At 48.0% G+C, this 21,662-nt stretch overlaps 1 long non-coding RNA gene across 2 annotated transcripts in view; it reads right to left on the reverse strand.

The window, feature by feature from the left end:
- Window positions 1-404: 404 nt before the first annotated feature.
- The window catches only part of LOC135904441 (uncharacterized), a 34,592-nt gene continuing 13,334 nt past the window's right edge, over window positions 405-21,662 (reverse strand). The window contains exons 2-4 of one of the 2 annotated variants that reach the window (XR_011507323.1): window positions 7,699-7,887; window positions 6,393-6,639; window positions 405-801 (exon numbers count right to left, since the gene is read on the reverse strand). This is a non-coding gene — a long non-coding RNA (uncharacterized lncRNA). Of the gene's footprint in view, window positions 802-6,392; window positions 6,640-7,698; window positions 7,891-21,662 lie in introns of both variants that reach the window. The other variant, XR_010565117.1, reaches the window with a different exon arrangement.

A 21,662-nucleotide genomic window follows, 5' to 3' on the forward strand; every position in this document is an offset into this window, starting at 1 on the left:
GTCGTCAAACGACTTCGTGGCTTTGCAAATCGATCACAGCTAACGAAGTATTGCATTATAATTTCAACAATTCGTCATTATTATGCATTTGGGGAGAATTAATGTTCTTATGCATTTAGAAAAAGATAATTGCTTGAAAATTTAGGCCAACAAAGGGAAGTGAAGCGTAATAAATTAGTCTATACCCGAACGTCTGGAGCAACAAGCACGAAGATTAGACAAATTCATGTCACGCTGCCCGAAAGAGAGTCAACTTTTATTGATGCCAGCAATCACGGGGGCGGGCGCAGCCTCCCTCCGCTTATCAGACGTCCAAGATCTCCTGGGTCTCAGCAACCCGAGTTTCCTCCAGTAATTTTATTAGGAAACTGGTTTATCTTGCTGAACTAGCTGGTGTGCATGCATTGACGTTCATTGTCCGTTTCTTCTCTTCTTTCTGTATATCATGGCGCAGAAAAAAAAAAGAGAGAAAAGAATGAAGTCGCTCTTGGTAGGTATCTAGTGCCTTGACGTATAGCTTATTGCTCGGACACCGCACCGAATGAGATGGCGTTTCACGTGATGGTCTCTCGAAGTTCATTTGCGGCGAACTGTTCAGTCGCGGAAGGATATTCTCCCCGCGCGGAATGTCCTATCATGTATGCTTGTTGCCGATAGTTTAGTGTATTCGCAGGGCCTTGGAACTCCATGGTGGTGCTGATCCTGAGGCTGCAAAGTCGGCCGGGCCTCGTCTCGCTTCTGTACGCACCATTCAAAGGTCATCGTCATTACTCGGGCCCTCTTCCACACAACGCCATGCTCCTGGACGACAAAAAAAATTGCATAAATAAACACGCAAGCTCTTGCACCGAGCCCTCCCACGTTCATCCAAAAACTCCACGTGCGTACACTATACACATCGCCACGCGCGCATTCGATGTCATGCAGCGTTCGTTATTGGAGCGTGAAAAAAAAAGCGCGTATGGATAAAAAGGAAAAAAAAGAAAGAAAAAGGCGCGAGTTCTCGTCTCCCGAACACGCCGTTTCTAGAAAAGAGGAACAGACTTCAAAGGGAGGAGAGATAATGGAACCGCGGGATTTCGAGAACCCTTGTTTTTCCGCACGAGTGTTCACTCCATTCAAGTACTCGGGATCACCGCGAAGTAAAAAGTCGCCAAGAACCTCGTATCGTTCCGAGTCTTCCGCTGCTCAGAAACGCGCCGCCCCCCCCCCCCTTCCTACCCCAACACTGTGCGCGTCGACCTCCCACGAAGTTCGTCGCTGCTTCAGTCATTCCGTCCTCACTTGACAACACCTTTTCTTTCCCCTTCTTCCTTACTTTTGTTCTGGCGCTTCCCCATATCCCTTCAGACGTCGCTACACACACGCGCGCGCGGCTTTGCTTTGCCTAGTCTGCCTGCTTGAGTGAAATTCTTGTGCAACTTCTTGTTTTGTAATTTCCGGCGTTCGAAGCGCGTTGCTTGGTTCGAGCGCTTCTTTATAGGGAGACAGGGTGGGCGGGATGCAAGAACAATTGGGGAGTAGCAGACGGGAAAACGGGGAGGACGACAGGGAAGAGCCGTCGGAGCGGCCGCAGCTACGCCGGAGCGCGGAAGGCTTTGCGCGTGGAAGCTCTGTTCGAGAGCGGGCGTTGGATCATTGAGAGCCACTTCTTTCACACCGCTTATTCAGCGCCGCGCCATTTTTTCTCTTCGTTTCTTCTCGGCAACGCCCGCCTCTTTTACGCTTCATTTGTTCCCTCGCTTCCCTCTGTCCCTGGTCGCGCGCGTATTAGGGAGGCCAAAAAAATAAAAAAACGCAAGCACGCGATTCGTGTGCTCCCGTCTTTTGTCTCGCCTATTGTGTCGCCGATTATTTTGCGGCCTCCAGCGCCACCGCCGTGAAAATGAGTGGCGCGCGCACCCCCTCGATTCGCGGCTCGCTCCGCATCTGTTCCGCGCGCCCTCTTTTGGAGGGGAAGCGAAGCGACTCTTCGTCACAGCACAGCCCTCCACCCCCCAGAAATTTCACGCATGGAAACTGGCGGCAATACCAGAGCGGTCTAGAATGAACGAAACGCAAGAAAGAAAAAAAGAAAAAAAAAGACAAAGGAGCTCGCGCGCCAGGTTGCAACCTGCTGTGGCTTTACCGTTCTGGCTTTTGAAAGCGCTGCGTTTGCGCCCTCATTAGACACAAATGCAATGTTTTGCATGCGCATCAAAGGAATTAGCACGATAAAGGAATTCGCTGAGACCACGTGGAGAAGCAAGATAACTTGTTTTCGTTTTTGGTCTGGTCGGCATGGATGAAAGGCACGGAAGATTAAAGGGACACGAAAGATTCCATTTGATATTGCTACACCCGCACAGATCTGGGTATGGATAGCGTGTTCTTCGAAGATATTCATCGTAGCTACTGTCCCCTAGACGCACACTGGAAATCGCCGACCTTTGCCGACTCTGACGTTTGATCAGAGTGACTAGCGGAAGCATGCACCCGAAGGCTTTATCTCCAATCAATTCTATTGCGTGAAAAGATATAAATATTTGCATTTTACTCTGATCATCCGATTCTTGCGCCGATCACATTTGCTTTTTTATGAAGAATTACCGCAAATGTTATTTTGGGGCCGATTATTCTGTATTCTCGTTTTGGAAGTGTGCTTACTCTATTTTTTCTGAAGTGCTATAGACGCACCTTCCTTTCAGAAATAACATGACGCCCTGCACTGGCGAATAACCGCTATATCTGTAAAACACCCTCACCAGATTCTTGCGGAGCAGCTATAGGATAGCTGGAACGGGAACAATATGGTGTTCTGGGGGGATCGATGTTTTGTTAGTCACAACCATACGAAGAAACCGACGAGAGAGAGAGAGAGAGAGAGAGAGAGAGAGAGAGAGAGAGAGAGAGAGAGAGACCAGTGGATTTTGAAGACGTCCTAGCTTGCTACTCAAGATGGGCATAATTAAATATGGGACGATATGCACAATGCACGACACGAACGCGCAGCATACACAAAATACGCCACAACATTCAATAAGCTCATTGTATCTCATTGAGACGAGTGTCTCTAAGGAAGTCTAAAAGTGTCCGGTGCGAGATGCACAGGCAGCGCTAGTCCATGGGCCAAGGACAAGTCACAGCTCGAAGGATGACAAATCTTTGATGAATGTTTAGTGCGGACATTCAGGTTGTTCTTTCCGTAGTGTAAATGCCCTGCAAGCACGGATTAAGTGGGCTGCGTCTTCCCACACAACGTTTCCCGGTCACAGTAGCGACCTTACCCGCTTGATTTTAATGAAGAAGTGTTTAGTATTCACATTTAGCTGAATGCAGTGTAAATCTGCCTGATTTGTGCCTATTAAGGCCACATACACGACATGCAAAACTCGCACACACAGAATCGCGAGTGCAAATAGGCTCGCACGGCTTTTTCCGAGTCGATGCAGACGGCACGCTGTGCGTGCATGGTACCCAAAACAAAACAGAAGGGATGATCCATCATTCGTCGAGAAAGGTATCGCCGACTATCTCGGTTGAGCCGTGGGCTGAGCTAACAGCGCAGTCTGCATGTGTATACAGTGCCCGCTATACTCCACACTGAGAAGGCAGCCACTGCAGAGTAACGCATGCTGTATGTACCACGGGCTTCGATGTGCAGGCACTTGCTGTTGTATAGATAAGCTGGCCATTGGCGCGTGGTGACGATATATCAAATTCAAATTCAAATTCAAATTCAAATTTTATTTTGCCACCATGGTACAGATGATGGCGGGGACCCGTAGTAAAAGCTGCCGTTGGACAGCTTGACAAGGCCACGGGCCCCCACTTTGACAGCAATACAGTGGTTGTTTTTCTTTCCCTTTTTTTTTTTTCACACACATGAAAAAGAAAAGAAAATACAGGAAATACAGATAACAAAGGAAAAAAAAAATACATATAGCAGAGTTGTTATCCGGTTACAGTAGTCAGCATAAAATCAACAGCATTGTCCTGGCTGGAAAGAAAACTTACAATGATGGTGAAAGAAAGAAGAATTGGGTAGACAAATCACAGAAAAAAAAAAAAAGGTTAGGTGTAGTGTAAAAAATACTCGAACAGTTTGTGGCGTGTTGTGTTTTGGAGATCAATATCGTTTTGTGCGAGTTTGTTAAGAAGTCGTGGTAGTTTATTTTCTAATGTTTGATTACCATAGAAAGTTCTGTATGTTTTTACGTTCCATTGTGCTATGTTTCTTGTGCTGTACATTGCATCTCGTTTTTCTAAACCAGCTAATTTTGATAGAAAAGATATGTTCTTCAACACCTCGTTTTTCACACACTTGCTCAGACGATAGTCGTAAAGTTTAGTAATTGGTAGTAAGTTATACTTTAAGAAAAGTGCGGCCGTATGGTAGGTATGCGGAACATTTTCAACAATTCTTAGAAATTTTTTCTGTAACAAGTGTAGTTTCTGAAGATTGCCTGCTGTTGTTGCACCCCAGATATCTTCAAATACTTGGCAGTAGGATGACGACGACGACCGCCTATAAAAAACCAGCTCGTTGCCCGGTTTGAGAAAACCTGCAACATTTTCTACAAAGGCGTTAATTCGAACTTCATTTTCTCCAGAGCAGTTACTTACAAACAAACAAAAACGTTCTTATGATAGAACCGTTCGTAAGAGTGAGCGTCGGTCACACGTGACGTTGGACATATTATTAGCGAAGGCTGCGGGCCAATGACAAATAGCACTTACGAACGAAAAGCTTTGTTAATTCCACCCGATGACTGCCATTCGCGAAGCAGTTCTTATGCTCGTAAGAATCAGCCGTTAGTGATAGCAGTAATATCCGCGAAGGCGATGCGAAACAATGCCTGAACTATTCGGTGTCGGTGTTCTTCCACCGAAGATGTGCACATGAAGTTTTGGAAGAGTGCTCCGCTGTTCCAAAACTGTTCTCCACCCCTGGCACCTCGTCCAAGAAAAAAGTATGAAAAAATGAAAAAGAAAAAAAGAAAGTACTGAGCTCCCGCCCAGGGGGCGGGGGGGGGGGGAGGGCAATAAATGTCGTGGGAAGCATTTTGCAGCAAGCTGACATAGTGTTACAAGATGGAGCAGCATGCCCGTTTAAGGTAGTGTATGGTATAAGTTTTTTATTCAGGGGGTAGTGTGCGGCGGGCAGTTGTGCGCCTGTGATAGCAGTAAGGCGATGACATGACGACTGCTTTATTAATGCGAAATCATTATATGTCCCATTACCCGAAAATCCGGCGGCGGCGGCGTGACCGAGAGATGGCACCGAAAATCGCCGACGGCTCAAAAAGTAAAAACAAGTAAAGAAATGCTCGGATTGACGTCAAACTTTTTAGGAAGGTTCCTGTAAACAAAGTAAATTGATGGATTTTAAGAGAAAATTTGGCACATCTCGGTCTGGGCGGGAATCGAACCCGGGCCTCCGGAGTGCGAGACGATCGAGCACGCTTCACCCAACGCCTGACTAAAGGTGTGCTTAGAGCGTGCGTCACTGGTCACGTGCCGGCGCAGCCAATGGGGAGGAGTTGGCGCCACGTCGTGTGTGTATAAAACGAGCGCATTCATGACGTTCCGAGGTCTACAAACTACATAGTGCTTTCGCGTTCGGCTAAATTATTGTACTCCGGCGAAGAAATATCTTACGTACAGGTCGATCCCAAAGGATGAGGCAGTGTATTAAAAAAAAGAAATTGTATTTCGATCTAACGTACATGTATGTCGTAAGATATGACAACTGCGCATCATATGGAAAGCGCGCGATGTCTCGACCTTATTTACCGCCGACCGGACGGACTGACACGTTTCTGCGAACAGCTGCAATGGCGCGCTGCTGGCGCCCGTGACCATCACTCGGTACTTCGAATGCTGGCAGCGCAGAGGTGCACGAATAATACGTTATTTGACGTATAGCCTCCCTTCCACAAGTTGTATAGTGGTAATGTATGAAGCAATTATTCCATAGAAAACGTCGCAGATGAAAAACAACTGCACTGCGATTGATGCATCTATGACCGTACGACTTGCGTAGCGCGAGCTGCGAAGTATGAAACTGAGTGTAGTGTGTAGAACATAGTCGCGACTCTGTTCGAAGGAACACTCATCACGCAAGCTTATTCGGAAATGAGGGCGGCCCACAAGAAATAAATGAATAAAGGTAAGAATGTGTGGCGAAAGAAGGTTTGGAGTAAGGAAAAGGACGGGGGTAGCATAGCAAGGCGGGGAGGGGGGGGGGGGGAAGGAGGGGTGGTGAAGGGGCGGTAAAGCCGAGGCCGAAAGGCACGTTGGAAAGAAAAAAAAAATGCGGGTGGCGGAGAAACGCTCAAGGCAGCAAGCAATTGGCTGTTTGGTGAAGGCGCGCACTTCAACGCGTCGAGTGGCTTGCGGCGACTGCATACCGCAGAAGAGACTCGAGTAGCCGGCAAGCTGCACGTTCCGGCAAGGACGCGCAGTGCGTAGAAGAAGCCCACGTGATCAGCGCCATAGCAGAAACGAGCAAGCGAGGAGTCGACGAAAAAAACAAAACAGAACGAAACAAAAGCGAGTCAGGCGAACGGCTGAGGGCACTTGTGGTCGTCTCCGTGATGCCGTCAACTCGAAGCCGTCAACCGCCCGTCAGCGCCGCTCCACGGCCGCCGGAAAGACCTGCGAGACAAGAGCGGGGAAAGGGAGAGAGAGAGAGAGAGAGAAGTTGGAAGTCGAACACGAATTTGGCGTCCGGAGAGGCAAGATATAGGAGGAAGACGAAGAAAGAGGATTAGACAGATGGGAAGACAAATTAAACTCCAGGAGATAAGTCAAGGACACTCATGGGCTGGGAATGCGCTCTTTGCATATCGTATAAAGTTACTCAGTGCTCTTTGGTTCTCTGTCTGGTTGCCTAAGTACGCAGTGGTTGAGCCAAAAGACTGTCTTCTTTAAGCTAGCGTCTGGCATTAACACATGCACGTGATGAACATAAAGCAAGTGGCGTGGATGCCTACGCACAGGTAATACACGAGAGAAGTATAATGTGAATCCGATGCCCGCACCTCAACTTTCAACGCGCGCGCACACACTTGTAAGAATTCATGCGTTCATCATCATCGTCGTCGTCGTCGTAATTTATACCCTCTGCAGGACAAACGCCTCTCCCAGCGATGTCCATGTTTAGCGGTAGCTGATTCCACCTATATGCCATGCATGCGAATTTCCTAATTTGACCACACCACTCACTCATCTGTGCTTCTTCGATTACGTTTCCCTTCATTGTTCTCTTCACAGGCCTACTGATGCTGGCCTTATAACCTAACTTAACCTGTCCTTTCATAACCTAACAACCTAACCTAACTTATCCTATGTTCCATTAGAAACAAAGAGCTCTCCGGAACAAACCTAAGTCACGCACCTTGTTGGTGCTGCAGCTAAGACACTGTATAAGGATAACCTAACCTAACCAAACCCAGTGTGGGAAGGAAGCTCTGAGGCAAACATCGAGTAACGGGGCCTATTGGTGCTGCGTTCCCGAGGCTCTGGGTTCGTCGTCCGTCGTGGTCTCCTTTCGAAGTTTTCCTCTCCGTCTCGCTCGCGTGTTTCCCATACCTGTTTCGTAACCGGAGCGATATAGGAATGTGTTTGCTCGGACACGGGGCGGCCCCTGAGAAGAAGCGCGTACATGCATCTCGTGTTTGCCTTAGGGAGTGTGCGCGTGTGTAAACCGTATACCTGCCGGAGGAACGTTCGTCGACGGCCCGTCAGCCCGCCCATCTCTGGCTCTCTCTGTCAAAAGTCGCGGGTGAGCCCCACGTCGCCCTCTCGTGCGTTGTTGGTCGACCAGCGTGCCGACTCGGCAAGGCATCCGGCGAAAGTTTGCGCACCGCAGTCGATCGCAGGGGTGGTCCCAGTTCGAATGGCCTGCTGGGCAAAAAAAAAGGAAAAAAAAGATGTCAGCAGACTTTAGCGATTCCTCCGACTCCGAACTCGATCGCTGCGACGGCATGCAGTTTCTCACAGCCAGACATTAAGAACAATTACTTTGCGATGCATGACACAGTGCATTCGTCTCCTGTGACCTGCGAAATGCATGCGCATATACGTCAACACCATCTGAGTCTGCGCGATAAACGAGATCCCGGCCGCACAATTGTCAAGCACGAAGGTTGCGCAATAGTGTTGATAGAACACCATTCTCGATTCGGTTTTCACCTTTCGAAAATCCCGAAGATTCGCCAAATGATGTATCGTGCCCTTTTCGTTTACCCACTTTAATTATTGTTTGCTATAGTCTTGGGAATCACAACTTTGCGTAACGCACACACTATTCTATGACGAAAAAAAAGCGCTTCGGTATATTGCGAACGTCTCGCGCACTAACTCTACGGACACATTATTGTCTCGTTATTGAATAATTAATATGAAGTATATCTGTGATATTTGTTCACATTATTCTCATTCCCATGCCCAGGCTATGACGTTGCGCTGCTAAGCCCGAGGGTGCTGGATCGAATCCCGGCCGCGGCGGATGCATTTCAACTAGGGGCGAGATGCAGAAACGCCCATGTACTGCGCATTTATGTGCACGTTGAAGAGCCCCATGGAGATGATCAAAATTAATCTGTAGACCTGCAGCTCGGCGTGCCTCATAGTTATATCGTGGTTCTGTCACATAAGACCTCAGAATTAAAATTTTATTTCTACAGTAGTGAACAATATAACGTTTTTATTTATATATATAAAAAAAATTAGCTGACATAGGCATGCAACACAGCGACTCACGCACCCTCAGCGCCGCCAACAGGTGGCTTATTATCGAGTGTTGGCGCAGGGGTTACTTTGTGCAGTCACTGAGGTTTACGTGCATTGCCGTCTTTGCTCAACAAATGCGAACAGAGACGTGCACCAGAAAACAAATTTTTTTTCTAGCTCTTGTATATTAATATTTTATGTTGACCTAGTGCCATTTGAATTAAGACTATATTTGTGTATTGTGTTATTATTTACGCTATTTTGGATTTGTGTTGACTAGTATTTCAGGTTTGCTCAGCGTATTGAACATTTCGGAGTATATGTATTTGTTGAATATTGCTTGTTGTGTTTGCACTTATTTTTCGCTTTTTTTCCCTATGTTATTCCTTTTAATTGACTTACTTGATTACTGCAACGCGTTATTATAGATTTGTATGCATCTGGCCTTTAATACGGCTGCCGTGGGCCGCCACACACTTTCACGTGGTTTGTATACCGCTTTACGTCTGAGGGACTCCCAAATGCAATTGGAAAATAAATTGCTTGCTTGATTGATTGATTGGTCCGCTGCAAAGCTGTGCAATTGTGCACTTACCAGAGGTGAAAATTCGCATATGCTCGATACGCTCTCGCGTTCCGATACGCTCTCGCGTTCCAGCGAACCGCATAGTAGACGCAGCTCAAGAGTCGCAATCTGAACGGATGTCTTTGTCAGATGCAAGTGTTTTCCTGCCAAAGTATTAACCATGTGTGTACGTGAACTTATGTTCAAGCCTTATCTATATTTGTTACAAAAAACAGAGGCGTGCGTATTCGTGCATATATATATGCATATATATATGACGCTCAAGGTCACGGCAGCAAAGCTGCGAATGACGAAACTAGCTTTCTATTGGGCGAGCTTGTGCCCACAAAAGACAGGCTGCACTCAAAGCACAACCATAGCGGCGAACACAGTCGGCGATCGTCGAAATCTGATGAACGGGCCAAGCAGGCCGGCATAGAGAATTTAACAAGAGCGGGCACTCCGATAGAGCCCAGCAGCCGAATTGACTGTAGTGCAGCCAACGGATGGGATTAACACCTTCCGGTTTCGGTTCTAGGCGCGCACGTTTTGAATGCCAGCTGGTACACGCCACGCCAGCTCCGCTGAACGCCTCCGCATTTATTTATTTATTTTTTGCTTCTACGGCTGAACCACGCGCGGCCTTGGCGCGGGATCATTTTATTATTTAGTAAAAATCATTGCGAACTATTTTTACAAGCCTCTAACAAATATGTGCCACGTGCAATTAAATAAAGTAAACGCAAGGTCTTCTGTAATGATGAAATGTTTATGTTGCTCTATATAAATGCTCGTTCCGGGCTTCTTGTGTATTCATCCAAGAGAGAGAGAGAAAGGAAAGGGGAAAGGCAGGGAGGTTAACCAGAGGGGAAGATCCGGTTTACTACCCTACGCTGGGGAGAGAGGATAGGGGGAGGTAAAGTGGTAACAAAGTAGATATAAAGAAAGAAAGGAGCATAGACATACTGTCACCACACAGCACAGTAGTACTTGCAGCACTATAAACATCTTTTCAGGCTACAGCCGCTTGTCCAATTTTGTTGCCCTTAAATACTGCAACAGTGCCCTCGTCGCCCTCTGCTGCGATGGCTTGTGATGGCGGAATTTTAAAATAAGTTCCTCTGTTAGAGGACTTCGGTCAAAGCGCGCTATCGCGATTGCGAGCGATCGTCTCTGTAAATTATAGCAAGGGCAGTCAGAGAAAGTTTTGGCACTAGGTATGCAGTAGATGCGGTACGAAGCTCCAGCGGACGCCATCAGCTGAAAAAATAAATTACAAGCATGTACCATATTGGTGTAATATACCTAACAGGCATGCTGCGTGTAGAGGAGAAACGTGCGTAAATAATGAATGGGCGGGATTACAAAGGAATTCCCGTTTACATACATTTGGTAGCAAATAGACTCCTCCCAAACAATGCCATAAAATATGAAGAAAGCATCTGATTTTCAACCATTACCCATTCCCGGGCCTTATTTCCTGCCTTTTAACAGCACAAATACATGGGCGACTGCGCGTTTCCAAAAGAACTTGGCTTCAACCGACGCGAGAGTACGCTGCACATACAAAAAGTGGCCACAACACAGGCTTTGAACCAGACCATGCTAGACGTTTGTAGAATGCCTTCTGTTCGCACTCATGACAAATTCGTGGATGCAAAGCCTGTTTTCAGTCGCTCAGAAGACAGAATTTTCAAGTTCTTAGTTTTTGAACTCCTCGGCGTCATCTTTTGCGCATCCTGCCGGCGCACTGACGGACAGGGGCCAGGAGCTGCTGGAAACATATGGGTCCCGTAAAACCACCCCGTCTGGTGCCTGCGTGCACCACCGATTTATTTCGGGCCCAGTAAATGTTGCTTCATCATCATCATCTGCCGTTCATCTGACGTTCGTAGAATGTCTTCTGTTCGCACTCATGACAAATTCGTGGATGCAAAGCCTGTTTTCAGTCGCTCAGAAGACAGAATTTTCAAGTTCTTAGTTTTTGAACTCCTCGGCGTTATCTTTTGCGCATCCTGCATGCCGGCGCACTGACGGACAGGGGCCAGGAGCTGCTGGAAACATATGGGTCCCGTAACTAGGGAACCACCCCGTCTGGTGCCTGCGTGCACCACCGATTTATTTCGGGCCCAGTAAATGTTGCTTCATCATCATCATCTGCCGGCGCAAGCAATACACTCCCGTGTTATCACTCTTGGTAGTCGCTCGTCACGTTTTCGACAAGCGTGAATACCGAAAGAAGGTATATGTTGTTGAAGGGCCATAAAAAGCGTCACAAGTTTGGTCCCAATAAAATTGGGTACGCGCCAAACTAACTGTCACCACGGCCGGCTTCCTTTTATGCCAACTGCGGCACAACACCAGGCGCGGCGCGCTTACCTCGGAAGTATCCCAAAAAGTAGCGAAACACAATAATGTTGTGGGTCTAGGAAAGCGTCACGAACTTGTCCCAGTAAGATTCAGTACACGCGAAAAAGTCAACATGGTCGAGTTGCTTTTCGCTAACTGCGTCATAAAGCCGGGTGCCGCAAGCGTGCGCCAAAACTACCGAAATAGGTTGCAATAATGTTGGGACTCATACAAAGCGTCGCAAACATCTCCCAGAACGAGTCATTAACTCAAATTAAGTGCGCCAGAACGGCCGAGCTGTTTTTCGCTAACTGCGTCACTATAGTCGCGGTTTTGTCCCGTAAGCCTCAATTTGCTTGAAATGCGTCGCAGACTTTCAAACACAATTTCTCAGCTTGCTGTAGTTAAATAGTGCAGTGGTTGCGTGTCAAAATGCAGAAGGAACGCAAGAAAACGCCGCGAGTCCAACAAACAGGCTACATTCAAAAGAGACAGGTCGCCGAACAAGCGAGCTTCACATGCGCAGCCGGCCTCGCTCGATTCGGTGGCACGTCTGGCGCATGACACATCATATGGCGCGTCTGGCGTGCCGCTAGCTTGTTGCTAGGTGACGCAAGAAAAATAGGTCGCGAAGTGCAAGTTCATTTATACGCAAAACTTCTTAGTTTTAGCGGGAAAGAATAAAAAATAAAACGTTGTGTCTGTAAGTTCATTTCATTCTTTTTTTCCGATGCTCGCGTCAACTAACGGATGGGATTAACACTAGATGTGACGTGTTTCCTGTGGCCAGTTTTCGCCTCCCCCTCCCCCCCCCCCTAGTGTCCCCTCTTGCTTAATTTCTTTCTCTATGGCATCAGCTTTTATATATCACTCGTCGAAGGTTTTAGTGTAACCGACGGTGCCCGTGTAGTTTCCAGAAACTACTGCACAATTCGTGTCGCGCATGCAATCTGATAATACAAGGTTCGGCGAGGACATACGCGACATATAGAATGAACGATGACACTCGCGTAAGTTCCAAATCATGCAGGCGTCTCTTGCGCTGAGCGATAACGTGTAACATTTGTTAGCCAGTGAACAACGGTCACCGGAGAAAGATAAACAAGCACAGGTGTGAATATCCACAAACTTATCCGCCAAGATACTGACCAACCCAGCAGCAGACCGCAGCCACACCAAAATCGGGAGGGTAGGCAAAGAAAGCTTCGCCTTGAAACGTTGTGCAATAGCTCAGCGCTAAGCGCGTCCGGCTTCCGACTGCACATTGCCGCAGCCACAGGAGTTCGGATCCCAGTGACTGGGCTGGGCAAACCTTTGTTGTTTCTTCGTAATATGGCGAGGGTGAAGTTGAGCGTGTGGTGTACATACGGAAACGGACACAGCAAAGCTTCGAGCTCTCAGAGTTCTGTTCCATTAAAATGACATAAAGAATTGATTATGCCAGAACGGGTGGCAAGGATGGGCCTGTCAATCTGTCGTATAGAAGCGAGTTCACAAAGACTCTCCCAACGTTTGCTGATGATGCGGAGCGGAAAAAAGCTTTGACCGCACCTGCGAACAGCAAAGTTTCGTACATGTCGCTTATATAACGTCGAAGCGTTTCTTTTTCGCTTTTTTTTTGTTCATGACTTTCCTCTCACTCTGTAGAGGCCTGCGAAGTGGTCGGTCATGCACCGCATGCTTGATTTACTTCGATGTGGCGTGGTAATGGCTTCGGCGTTCACCTATATACCAATGCAAATTCCATAGATATTAGGAAATTTATGCTCCATATTAATTTGGAATAATCCACCCATTTCTTGGCCAATCCCCCATCGTGGGTATAGGCGCTACACGTGTGACAGGCTACAACAACAACCTGTATACCCCGGAATGATAGCGATGACGTCGCTGACCATCACGACCACGGAGTATGATAAAACATAAGCGCTTACTTGCCGGCTAAGATAGTACAACTAATCTGCCTATTCAAGCTTCGTGCTGCAACACATAGACGGCGTTTGAAAGTTATTACTAACGCAACTGTCTCCGAAAATTCTTGCTAACTTCTGTTGCTAACATAAATGATTAATAGGGAAGAAAGAGATTAAAAGGATGTCATCCACTGCCTTGCCCGTGAGTAAATATAAAGATCCAAATGAATATTGGAAGGCCGAAGCAGAAATGTTGAGAGAGGAAGCAAATAAGTCGGGCGAAGGGGGGGGGGGGGGACTTCTCGATGTTCGCTCGTGTCAATAGTCCGCAATATGTTCTTAGCAGCGAAAGTTTGGGACGTGCTTCATGTGCTGTGCAGGAATACGCTAAACATTCAGGAGATACGCGGTCTTTGACACTTTTGTTTCGGGCTCCCAATGGGAACGTACGAGTCGCGCGAATATATTTCGATCAGTGAAAGCTGGTGGGCTGGGATTGACCGATTTGTTTTTAAGACAGATTTTGTCAATGTTTATTTTCTTACGAGATCAGAGCCATCCATTCTTGCACGCTATGTTAAAAGTTAGATTATGCTGTTATTTGCCCCACTTAATCGTCTCTTCTTCTTTTGCAGGGCGTACGGGTATACGTGGTTACCTGCGTGAAGTAGTGCCGGCGTTCAACGTATTAAATGTTCGTTTTTCTCTGCAGTACTTGTGCGAAGAAAAAAAAAAAACGGCTGTATAAAGATCTCGTCGGCATAATGATGCTAGTCTCATGTATCGCACGATGTATGGAATCAGGCCTGGAAAAGATGTTTTCTAAGCGGATCAAAAGAATGGTACTACGCCCATGAACCAAATCTTTTTTTCAGCTACACACCGATGGGTTTCCCTTGAAACCATGGCCACAGGAAAATGACCTATTTGTTCCGTGGAGTATTAATTGCCTCTTTTACCGTATGCCGGAGAGTACTGATCACATCTTTTTGGACTGTTGGGATGCTGTATTTCACTGGGACATCCTGCAGCGAACTTCAATTCAAGCGCTTTTCGTCATCCCACGCCAAAGTGTCTTTGACGTTCTTTAAGCATTATTAAGTGTCATTTTTTCTGTAAAGCGTTTCGTTCTTCTGTTGTTCTTTGTAGACGATGTACCTTCCAGTGAATAACTAACTAACTAACTAACTAACTAACTAACTAACTAACTAACTAACTAACTAACTAACTAACTAACTAACTAACTAACTAACTAACTAACTAACTAACTAACTAACTAACTAACTAACTAACTAACTAACTAACTAACTAACTAACTAAATAAATAAATACGTCCTTGGCGTAATGGTTTCAATATCGGGCTTCCTGTGTTTGTATACTGCCGCCTGACGCTCGAAGTCATGCTTATTTAATTATTTATTACACATACTTTCTTCAAATTGAGGAGTTGACATAGTCACGAAGCTGTTTGAAGGCAGAAGGACGAAGTTTAGGCAAATCCATGCACTACCCATAGTTCTCGTGATGGCTGAACCACCCTGCTTGCCCATCCCATAGACAGTATATAGCGTCACAGTTCCCTTTAGAGAGAGAGAGAGAGATAGAGAGAAGCTTTGATAATATGCTGGAGATGTTAGCCTAGCTGTTCGCCTGACATGCTACTCCAGGTGCTGGGTGATGATTATAGTAATTGTATGAAACTCTACGCCTTGAACGATGCACTTCTGCAGTCGCGGGATGAAAACGTCGTGGAAGGGCTTCACTTACAACGGCGAACTCTCGGCGCAGCAATGGGCTTATCGAGCTTGCTCCTTTTTAATTGTAGATAGTGGTGCTGATAACTGACACACTTCAACTACAAGCATTTCATGCGATCGACGACACGTTTCGCGATGTTGGCACCGTTCGACTGGCCGACCGACGAGTACCGTTCGTACTCGCTGGAAAGTCGTCTTTCTTTCTTTCTTTCTTTCTTTCTTTCTTTCTTTCTTTCTTTCTTTCTTTCTTTCTTTCTTTCTTTCTTTCTTTCTTTCTTTCTTTCTTTCTTTCTTTCTTTCTTTCTTTCTTCTTTTCTTTCTTTCTTTCTTTCTTTCTTTCTTTCTTTCTTTCTTTCTTTCTTTCTTTCTTTCTTTTCCTTCTCTTTTTTTTTGCTTGGTTCTTCGCATGGTGGCACGCATTAACAGTTCGCGGAGAAAAAAAACAGGGAGAGACCGGGCTACGTTGCCGGAAATTCCGGGTAATAGTGGAGGTACGCTTGCACGCGGGTTAACGGAAACTATGCATATCACACAGAACGACGAGACGTGGATCAGTGACACATGTGTAATGTTAACGCTGAGAAGCGGTGAATAAAAGTTGTTAGAGATAGCAGTGCGATTTGGTTGTTCTTATGCGTTGCAAGAAGACCACGATGTTCCTCGCCACTCGTGAGCGAGGCGGACAGCACAGCTTCTCCATGTGTATTTTCTCTGCTCCTAATGAACTTCAGTTGCAAGGTAAGGCTTGTCTTGTGTTTACCTTATTTTGTTAGGTCTGAGCTGCGCGCTTGTTAAACTTGTAAAAGCGTGCAGAATGGAAGAGGCGGGCTGTGGACGAAATCACTGTATATGAAGCTAGACACGGTGCGTCGTCGGGACATTTGGACGCACCAAAATGATTGTCAGTGGTCCTCTGTCTCCTTTCGCGGGACCGACATAGGATTGCAAGAACAGAGAGTAAGAAAAAAAGGAAAAACGATTCAGGAGCAAACCAGACGACCGCTAATATCAATACAGTGCATTCATTTTAATTTTGGTTCTTGCTCGTACGGGCAGCCGTTCATCGCCGGATTGCAATCTGGTCTCTGGAAGAAACAAGAAAGAAAGAAAGGAAAGAAAGAAAGAAAGAAAGAAAGAAAGAAAGAAAGAAAGAAAGAAAGAAAGAAAGAAAGAAAGAAAGAAAGAAAGAAAGAAAGAAAGAAAGAAAGAAAGAAAGAAAGAAAGAAAGAAAGAAAGAAAGAAAGAGTTGTACAACACATAATGTAGGGTCGACGACGAGTAAAGATTCAATGCTGTGACGCAGACAAGCGTGATACGTGCACGCAGAGAGCGTCGATCCCAAGGGGCGCGGCCATACAGTTTATTGCCACACACGCGCAGTGCACACGTGAGCCTGGGGACCTCGGTTTGGAAATTAAGCGGTTGTTTGTCCATGAGTAATACCCGTCCGGCCTCCCCCGACGGCCTCCGCGCGTCCCTGCCTACGCTTCCTCTGCGTCTCTCCAGCGCTTCGCGACAAGCGACGAGCGAGGAGGGAGGCGAAACGCAAGCGGGCATCGGCGGTAAAGCAGCAAAGAGCGCGACATCATCTCAGGTCCAGGTCCTCCAGCGCCCCGAATCTCACTACGCCCCCCACCCAAAGGCAAACGCCGGGCTCTCTCGTGCCTCGGCAGCGTCCCTTCAACACGCGGCCGCCCCCTCCAGCCTGCCTGCCTCTTCCTTCTTTCCTCACAGTGTCAGCATCACGTGATGTAATCCCAGCCAGCGGCGCGTCAAACCTCCTCCCCTCTCGCTTCATCTACGCCACCGCCTCATCTTGCTCCGTTCTTCATCCGTCCAACTTCCGGCGCAAACCCGAACGCGCGCGCGCGAGAGAAAGATGGAGGGGGAAGAGGCTTCCCCGCCATGCCCGGCAGCTATGCGCGCGGCCCACCCTCTAGCGACTACTGTCGGCGCTGCCTCTGCTATATATACCTTTCCTTCCATTTTAGGCGGCGGTGGCGGCAAACGCTGCACACACACACACGCAGAGAAAGACGACAGTTGTTTGAACTGGGATTTGTAGCAGTGACGGCGGCGGCGTCTCCCTGCCCTGCGGAGCCCTGCCGCTGCTCTCCGGCAGCGGCAGTATATAGCGGACGACTATGCATCGTGCGAGAGCTCGGGAGTACGGGCACTGCTTGGGTGCGTAGGGTGTGTGTTAGCAGGCGGTGTGGAAAGGGGAGCCGCTAAGAGTTGCGCAGTAGCGCTCAGAGAGCTCGCTTCCGCGCCAGTTCACTCAGAAAAGCGCCGCACCGCACCGCGCACCACACGGCACTACGCCATCAGGGACGCCACAGGGCAGCTCTCTCTCTCTCTCTCTCTTCAGCGTTAGAGAAAAACCTGCCACGCAACGCCCTCATCCTCCGCCTACTTCGCCACCCCCGGCCTCCTCAATTCACTTCCAGCCCTTACCGAAAATCCTGCGCCTGCAAGCTTTGCTATAGCCTGCGTCGCGGCAACGGTGCGGCGCGGAAGGTGCGACGACACGCAAGGGCCCAGAAACGCTGTTCAAAGCGAGCGAGCGAGCTACCACCGACCAGCCGCCAGCATAGAGGACGCGCTAGCTCGGTGGCTCGATGCGTTGAGAAGAGAGGCCCGAAGCTGCTGCGCTGCGCGGCAAAGCACTCCGGCATCGGCGGGCGGCTCTGTTGACTCGACAAATTTTGGAGGGGAAAGTCTGCCGTCGCGCCACAAGCCGCCTCCTGCAGCGTGCCAGCCGCGTCCTGCAGCCCTTCTACAGGCTATACACCGCCAGAGGACTCTGGTCTAACTACCCGCTTCTCGCTGGCCTGCACACGATACAGACGACACCAGTGACCCCCCTCTCTTTCCACTCACTTGTAGTCGACCTACACGCTGCCTGGTGGCTGTTGGGCGCGGCGGCTGGCTCGTCTAGGCCTAATTGAACTTCGCGCGAGCTGTGCAGCAAGCCACGAGGCCAGTGCGGCGCGCGAGCCTCTAAGCTAGTATTTAAAACGCCGAGTGAGAGAACTGAGCGGGCCGATGAAAAGCCATCCACGAGTAAGCGCCGTCTAAAGGGTTCCCTGCTTTTCTTTAGCAGACGACGCATATTGCGACACAACGCTTGTCCTGCATGCCTCCATTCGTCCGATCTTGGAGTTAAGAGATGCTAGCGTTACGCAAAGCAGATTCGAGCATTGTGACATATTACGGAACAGTGTCACCGTTTGGTTGTGGAATGTATACCGCCGTATATTGCTCGCAACAACTATTCAAACCCCGAGCAATAAGTACCCTTCGTCGGCAGCTGCAGCTCTAACAAAATGTTGCGCGAATGAAGCCCTTATTACACAGAGGACAATCTATAAGGTAAATAAAAAAAGGGAGGATTGCAACGCTAACAAATAACCTTTTACGAGGGCCCGTTCGTCGTCGTCTTCGTCGAGGGGACTGTGTTCCGCCGGCCTTCCTCAATGGACGCACGAATCAATATATATATATATATATATATATATATATATATATATATATATATATATATATATATATATATATATATATATATATATATATTGTTACGTTTCGCCTACGACGCGCGGATGCAACGGACGCCGGGGCTTCGTTCAAAGCGGCGGACATTTTGGCCCGTTCGGAGCGGCCGCGACGCATCCCCGCCGAGCGCGTCCCGGCATGTTCAGTGCCACGTGTCTTTGTGTGTGCGTGTGTGTGTGTGTGCCCACGCTTGTCAAAGCGCGGCAGCCGGGGAGAGGAGCTCCCCCAGTGTGAAGCGAGGAGGTCTGACCGGCGCCGGCCCGGCTGATGCGTCACCTCCTTGTCCCAACGTGTCTCTCAGTCCGTCCGTCGCCGCTCCGTCGCCGCTGTCACGTGGTGTCGTCCCGTGACCTTCCTTCTTGCCCGCGACGCCAAGAGTATAAGAGCAGCTGCCCCCGGACGCCAGGAGAGAGGCTCCGATTTCTTCTGTTGAGTAACGTGCTCTCCCGTCTCTCTACTTCGGTCGACCTGACCGCCCGCTCTTTGCGATGCTAGAATAAACAAGTTGTTCTGTTAGCAGTCGCCTCATGCTTTGCTGGGACCTTCGGATGCTTCCAGTGTGCCCCAGGCCGCCAGGCCAACGCTACCCTTGGGGCTTGCGACCCATTTGTAACAACGGGCGCCAACGGTCCGGTTGCAACAACGGGTGTCAGCACTGAGGTTCCAACAGCTGGTGGCAGCGCTGAGGTTCTAACAGCCGGTGCCATCGGTGCGGTTCAAACAATATATATATATGTATATATATATATATATATATATATATATATATATATATATATATATATATATATATATATATATATATAGCTGCTATGTATGTGTTGGCACATGGTGGCAGTTTTGTTTTGTTTTACATGTTTTTTTACGCCTGGAATATATTGCTTCCACAAAGCATGGCCAAGTGCGAAAGCGTGACCACGCATGAAAGGGAGAAAGCCACCGCCGGTAATTAATTCCTGCGCCGCAGTCAATCAGTACTCGTCAGTCGTTACATATGGTTGGCCACTGAGACCACGCTGGAGAAAAACAGTGAGGTCGCGTGAAGTGCGGACGTGACGCTCGCGTGTTGGTCCTCTAAATTTAGAGGTTGCGCGTCCAAATACTACACATTGGGTTATGACTTGTGAGGGACGCCATGGTAGAGAGCTCCTGATTAATTTTTTGTCACCTGGCAATCTTAAACACGCACCTAAAGGACACGAGTTTTTTTTTTTTTGCATTCCGCCTGCATCGGAATGTGGCCACCGCAGCTGGTATCGCACCCGTGACCTCGTGGTCGACAGCGCTGCACCTTAGCCACTGAACTACCACTGCATGCGAGTATCCTTTAAGTCGGCAGCATCACTCCCCCCCCCCCCCCCCCCAAATAAACAGTAAAAAAAAAGGAAAGGAAAAGAAAATTCTCTTAGGTTATTGCGAAATGCTCTGATGTTACGGCTAACAGCACATGGCTTTTTTCACAGTGTTGATTTAGCTAGTATTAACCGGAACACCAATGCATTTCGGCACGAAATTTGATGATGTTGTTTAGAAACTGGTGCTGAGAACGGTATATAAGTCAGCTAAAGTGTGGATCAGATGACTACTGCCCAGTTCGAATTGCGCACTTGGGACATGGATAGTAAAATGAATAATTGTAAAATTAATCAGTGATGCTTCGTCAATTAGTCAACACCATACTGCGTTTTTTAGTGCAACTATACTTAACATAATCAGCCGGTGCGACAAAATAGTGCTATACTCTACAGGAGATTTATTATAAGTACGTTTCCAGTAAAAGAGATCACCTGTAAGATCTCATACCAAACGGTACAAAGTGAGCGGCAGAGCGAAGAAGAAACACACTAGCAATGCACACACGCACACACGCACACATATAGAGAGAGAACTTAAGAGACGGAAGCAAAGAGACTCAGGACGACAAAGATATTCGATCCACTGATCTCGTTATCGACATGTTGTACTGCGGCGCAGAGAACACACAAGCGAGGAGTACACACACTTTGTGTACCTCGGACATATATCTCTCCAGCTTGTACACACACGAGGTAGGTACACACGTATAGACGTATAACGCATGTCCACCGGCGCTGTAAACAACGCCGCCCGCCGCGGCGGCTTGTTCGTCGGGAACTTCCCAAAACCACCTCGCCGTCGAAGATGCCAAACAAGAAGGAAAACGCGAGTGGAGTTATACGTCTGTAGTTACGACGAAGCTCGATTAGAGAAGCGAGAGAGATGCCGCGCACTAAATTCGTGCAGCGTTCCGAAAGGTAACGTATAGATCTACCCGGCCGATCGGATTGTAGGTCGTGCCGGCGCAATGTATTTATCCGCGTTGCGGTCATCCGCCGCCAGGTCGTCGTCTGCTCTCAAGATGTCTATAAAGCAGACGAATAGGAAAACGGTAAGTACACCACACGACGTGAAGGAGTGCTAGGCGCTGGCGCGCTGTCTTCCTGCGGCGCGCATATATGCTCACGTTCAAGTATAATCTTCCGCTGCCGAGAACCGCAAGAATACAACGGGGAGAAACTGGCGAATACACAGCATTGCGACATCGAGGAGCTAGGTTTTTGGTGCACCGCGTGTTCCTCCGGGGCGTGCATGTACCGTCACGTTGTCCTATGTTGTCTAAAGCAACAAACAGACGACAAGGTACACGGTCAGTGTACGACGTGACGTCAAGGTGCTTTGCGTACAGTCTGCTGAAAACAGTAAAAAAAACAAAGACAAAAATAAATAAGAGTTAGTATGCATGCGCAAAGAAACCAACATCACCTTGGCTGATTATTATGCCGCATA

This window comes from Dermacentor albipictus, chromosome 7 (assembly GCF_038994185.2).
Source record: "Dermacentor albipictus isolate Rhodes 1998 colony chromosome 7, USDA_Dalb.pri_finalv2, whole genome shotgun sequence".
Taxonomy (NCBI): Eukaryota; Metazoa; Arthropoda; class Arachnida; order Ixodida; family Ixodidae; genus Dermacentor; species Dermacentor albipictus.